Here is a 6,100-nt window from a genome sequence, read left to right as displayed (position 1 = left end):
AGCCGCGGGGGACCCATCGCACCTGCCCTGCTCACCGGGAGCCGCCAGCGCCCCTGCCGGCTGCGAGCGGAACTGCACCCGAGGGGAAAGGGCCCGACAGCCGAGAAGGCTGGCACTGGGTTTGTGATTGTTTGCTGTTACTGCCATAGTTGTTGTTGTTTGTTTGACTGGTTATACACATATAGATATATAATAGTAAAGAACTGTTATTCCTATTTTCCACAGCTTTGCCTAAAAGCCCCCTTGATTTCAAAATTATCATAACTCAGAGGGAAGGGGGTTGCATCTGCCATTCCAAGGGAGACTTCTGCCTTCCTTAGCAGACACCTGTCTTTCAAACCAAGACAAGGGCTCTGATCAACTCTTCCAGGATCCAGACCATTTGTCTACCCAGCAGGTAGACTTCTGAAATTTAATGTGCTGTACCGCTCTCATTAGAGCAGGTTCAGTCCCTTGACACCCACATTATCAGGCACCATTTTCTGGAAAAAGAGAAGAAGCAGCTACTGAGAGGAGAAGGAAGAGATCTGTCCTTAGCCATTTTCCTCCTTTTCCAAAGAGAAAAAAAGACCTCCAAGAAGGGTGAACACCATCTTTACCAAGAGGATTAGGGATGACGATGGAAATGAGTAGCCGGAGTTGTGCCTGTGCAAGACAACGTGGAGTTTACAGAAGTATCCTTTAAAAATAATTGGTTTAAACCAGCCCAGCCTGATACTTCTCTTCCCCATCCAAACCCATTTTTTGTCCAGCTTTCAGTGGCTGGATTCCCTTCACTTAACCCAAGTGGGAGTAGGAGACAGCAGAAGTTACACCAGCAGAAAACTCTGTCCGCATCTGATGAACAGCATCAATAGGCACCTGCCAGACAAATACACCTGGACTGAAAGAACTTGTCCTGAAGCGTGGACCTGAATTAAATATTTCAGGATAAGAGGGACCAGCCTGTCCCACACAGCCAGGATGTAGTGCCAAGACACACTGAATTAACTTTCCTGCTACAGGCTTGGGAAAGGAGCTAAAGGAAAGGAACAGTGAAGACACCCTACAAACTTGGACAGTGTTAGTGGAGACAAGCTGGGGGCTGGTTTTGCACAGATCTAGGAGGAGTGCCACTCCTTCCTGTAGGTTACGGGGGTTCTGGGGTCCTGTCGGGACGGCCGGACGTAGACGGTGACGGATGGAGACGAGAGATCTCTATAGGCAGGTCTTGGGACACAGCCGGTTTATTGTAAAGGGCGTGGGTATTGGGGCACTGCTCAGAGCTGCTAGACTCAGCTCTGAGCAGGCCCAAGAGAGCAAGAGAGTGAACGGGTGAGAGAGAGAGAGAGAGAGAGTAGGAGCAAGAGTAGAAGTGGAAGAGAGGAATGAATAGAAGAGAGAATGAATAGAAGTGAGAATGAGGAAGAGAATGAGAATGAGAATGAGAATGTCTGAAGTCCTGGTTACAATACAATAAATCATCTTCTGTACTGAATATTCTAATTGTCACTAACCAATCTAATACAAGATACAAATCCTATAGCATTTACATACAGCCTATAAGAGTTCTTATATTACCATAGAGTGTTACATCTTAACTTCTAAAAACTACTCTTTGGACCCCTTCTGCTGAGCTAGTAGGGTCTGCTCTGACCCTTGGACCTGTTTGCAAGCAGAGGGTATTGTTCCATCAAGAGGGGATTACTTCAGTCGGCCATACCATTGTTTTCTAGTTGTTCAGTAACTAAGACCTGGTATTTCAAAAGTGGCTTTCATTTCGATGTCGCCTGTAGTTTTCATATTCCCAAAATCTTTTGTCAGGCAATCATATTTCCAAGGCTTTCCTGTTTCATCTTCCCCAACATCTCCCCCTTTTCGATGGACAATTAAGATATTAGACATAGTCTTACTCGTCATTTTTTGCACACACTGAAGTATACAAGGTACTGCTACTAAAACTATAATTATTACTACTAGAATAATCAAGCCTATTTTACAGAGTTCCCTTAGCCAGGGTGCAAAGCTCCAACCATCAAACAAACTGTCTAGCCAAGACGAGTTATCTGTTGTAATTTGGTTAGCTAGGTCCCTTAGGTTTTGTAACTGTTTGTGAATGGAAACAGAATGATCGGATAAGTTCATACAGCATAATCCTTCAAAATCTTCACAGCCATGCCCATGTGCTAATAAAAGATAATCAATGGCAGCTCTATTTTGTAAAGTGGCATGTCTGACTGCCTCTTCATCAGTTAACAAATCACTGATTATAGTAGAGGTGGCATTTACCTCCTTGCTGAGCCAACATCCCAACTTGTTTAACTGTTTTAGTGCAATTGAGGAACTTAACTGAGGAAGAAAAATGCTCGCAACAATTGATTTTTCAGAGTTCCAAGGATGAAAGTCACTATCACAGTCGCTCTCATACTGATGTCCCCAGGAAGATCTAATTTTTCTGTTTTTCTTTTTGATTACTTCTTTGACACTGGGAGCAATAATTGTAAGTTGTCCCAGAGCACAAGGGCCACCATTTATTTTTGAAGGTATACCTTGCCAGGCTCTGTCTCCACAGATGAGCCAAATTCCTCTAGGGAATCGAATAGGAAGTTTGTTAAAACGATCTGCATGAGGTTCATCATATATAAGAAGCTTAGCTTGGTTGCACCAAGAAGTTACATTGCTATAAGCTGGGTGATATGGGGTAACATTTAAATGAGGACCGTTTTCTCCTAGAAAGTGAAAGAAATAGCAGGTATCCATAGTTAACGAGCCTAGGATTTCTAGCTCTTGAAGGTCAGATTTATCAATTTTAGAGTTATCAATATAAGTTTGGTGTTTATGGCTGGTAGTTGGAGAAATGTGATGATTATCACATGGCTAATACTTATCAAGAATAACATTACCAAAACCTTCTGGAAAAGGCATTCCAACTAAACAGGTTGAAAAAGGTTTGTCAGGGCTTGTGTCAGATAGACAGATGGTATCGGAGCCTGCAGATTTGGCTAAAGCAACCCAGACATTTGTCTTTGGTTGATTTACAGGTAAAGCTTCGCTACAAAAACTAAAACATAAGAATAAAAGCAACATGCACGCGCGCAGATGAGAAAGCTCCATTATTTTCTTGAGCTGTTTTTGGCAGATCGCTTTCTTCTGGTGATTCTGCGCACTTTAGGTTTGGGTGCTTGCTTCCTGGTTTCCACTTGCAGGGTCACTGGCTGGTGTGGAGGCGTCGGCAGGTTTTGATGTGTGGTATGGCTTCACGTTTTTTGCTGGAACCCACTTGAGCTCTCCACCTGTGGAAACACATGCAAACCCCTTCCCCCACATTATAAGATCATAAGGTCTTTCTATTTTTCCTGATGCTAAATTCTTAATTAAAACTGGAGGGTGCTCTTTCAGTTTTGCTTTTTTGTTGTTTAGGAAATGTCTATAGATGGGGGGTTCAGGCTCTTCTGCAGAGCTGTTCAAGAAATTAAAAACATACAAGGCTTTATTCATCCTTCTTTGAGGTGTAGCCTGGGCTTTTCCCCTTTTCTGTTGATTTAAAATGCGTTTTAAAGTTTGATGTGTTCCTTTTAGGGTACTTTTTGGCAGTTGTTTAAGATACGGTGAGCAAATGCCACTGTATCTTACAGCACTTTTTAGTTCTTTAATTTGGAGAGTGGAGATGGGAGCCCACATTTTAGGACTGTCAGGCTGTTGGCTAGCTATCACAGGCTTAGTTAATAGACTAAGACTTTCATCTTTATAGATTTGGGGTCTTATTTCATGGCAATCTGTTAATTTAGAATAATCTGAGCACTTTGGAGGATTTTTTGATTCAGAAGGTAGCGCTGACAAACTTTCAGAACTCGTTTTCTCTTTCTGGGTTGCAAGATCCCCGCCGCTTGCCGGCGGGACTCTGGGGCTTATTGCAAACAAATCTGGCTGCTTTTCAGAGTTTACTTGTGTTAGATTTAAAGCATCAGCTCCGGCAGAGGGGCTCTCCGTCTCCCCTGCCACTGGAGCTGCATTATTGCTCTCGGTTCCCCCCCCTGCTCGCGGCGTCTGAGGCGAGGCTGCGTTGCGCGGAGGGATACGGCTGTACGGTGTCGGGGGACCCCGGCGGGGGCGGCTGCGGCGCGGGGATGGGACCCGGCGGGGGTGATGATGGCACGGCAGAGTTCGGGAGTGGTGCAGCCGATCTCGGTGGCGGCGGGCGAGGAGGCGGGGTGGAGCTGCGCGGCGGAGTCGCGGGAGGATGCGCGGCTGGTCCCGGGAGCGGTGCTGAGGTTGGAGAAGTCTGAGCGGACTGATACCACTGGTCCGGGAGTTGCAGCAATGGCGCATGCGTATGTTGCGTCATCAGGTCCGCGCGGTAGGCTGTAAGGGCAGCAGTCCGTGTGGCGGGCGGTTTGGGCAGAGCGGGAGATGGCAGGACTGCAGAACCAGGGGCTGGGGCTGCGGTCGTGGGAGGCAGGAGGGCTGGTGGCTGGATCGCGGCGTGCTGCTGCTGGAAGCTTGTAGACTGGGCTGGGGTGGGTGGTGGCGGGGCGGCGGTGCCGGGAGGCGGGGCTGGAGCAGCGGCAGGAACGGAGGAGACTGCAGACCTCCGTGCAGGCAGCGCGGCACCGGCATCAAGTGGCTCGCGGAGCTGGGGCGCTCCCAGCGCAAGCGATGGTGTGCGGGGATCGGGGAACCGCACAGAAACGGCAGCAGAGACGGGAGTAGACACAGGCGGCTGCTGTGCCGCCACGGGGCCGGGGGACCGCTCGGGGCGTGCTGTGCGCGCTTGAACGGCAAGGTGGGGGGGTAGGGTTCCTGTGGTAACGTGCACAGGGGGTGCCGGAGACAGCAGCGCGGCAGTGGCCGGCGCTCTGGGCACCAGTGTTTCGGGAGCGGCAGGGGACTGTGAAGACGCAGCAGCGGCGGACGGGGATGGAACAATGGCTACCATCGGCGCCGTGTGGGGGGGGGGACCTGGGGGGCTGGAAGAAGGGTCGCCGCTTGGCTTTGGGGGGGGCCGGCTATAATGGCAGCCATGGCCATAACCGGCGCGGCTGGGGGAGGGGTAACATCCGTAGGTAGCAGGGGGGTAGGCGCTGGCCCCGCCGGGGGTACCGCCGGGGGGCGGGGCCATCATGATGTCAGCAGCGGGGGGTGGGGTAACAATGACGGCAGCAGGGGGGGGTGGAGTCGCGGTGACGGAACCGGGGGGGGGCACGGAGGGGCAGGGGCAAGGGGCGGGGCCGCGGAGACGCTGGCACTGAAGGCGGGGGCCGCGGGGGATGGGGCAGCGGGGGCTGCGGGGGATGGGGCAGCGGGGAGGAACGGGATGGCGGGAGGGGCGGGAGGGGCCGTAGGGTCCGGTGGGGTGGCTGGGGCCGGGGTAACGGGTGCGGGGGCCGCGAGCGCGGGGGGCGGGGCGGTGCGAGTCAGCCGGACCGCGGGTATCGGAGCCACGGGGTCCGGCAGAGGGGCGGGGGCCATGCTCCGCTGCGGGCTCGCGACGGCAAGGGGCGGACTAGCAGCTGGAACCAGGCTCGGCGGGGTGACTGCTGCGGGCGGCGCCACCGCAGCAAACAGCTCTACCAGCGCTCTGCAAGCTGGGAGCAGCTGTGCGGCTGCCATATCCCAGTAGGAGATATTATTAAAGAGCTTAACTCCAACTGTGTCCCAAAAGTCTCTTGTAAAGACGGCTGAACGGTCAGCATTTGGGAAATTAAGTCGGGTCCATTCTAAAAGATTTTTTAGCTCGTGTTTAGGCAACTGACTTGGACCAGAGCTTATAAGTAAATGCTTAAGTTGCTTATAGAGATCTCTGTCATGGGCAGAGTGGGTTTGTCCCATTTTTTAGACCAGTATGATACTCACTTAGGTGATGTCGCAGGAGCAGCGTCCTTACTCAGATGTCTGTCGTGCGGGGCTGGCCAGGCACTCCACTCAGCACTCAGGACGCCGCTTTTCGGTCCTTTCCCAGAGCTCCGGTTTCAGGCGTCGCTTGGCAACGGCTTTCCGTGCTCAGGACCTCACGGGTGGGTCCGCACTGAGCTCCAGCGCGGGCGGTGCTCAGCACTACTCGCCTGTGCTCGGGGCGTGCGGCAGATTTCCCTCCGCAGAGCTCCGGTCAGTACTGTTGGGG

This window comes from Corvus hawaiiensis, chromosome 3, assembly GCF_020740725.1.
Source record: "Corvus hawaiiensis isolate bCorHaw1 chromosome 3, bCorHaw1.pri.cur, whole genome shotgun sequence".
Classification (NCBI taxonomy): Eukaryota; Metazoa; Chordata; class Aves; order Passeriformes; family Corvidae; genus Corvus; species Corvus hawaiiensis.
This window is presented reverse-complemented; position numbering follows the sequence as displayed.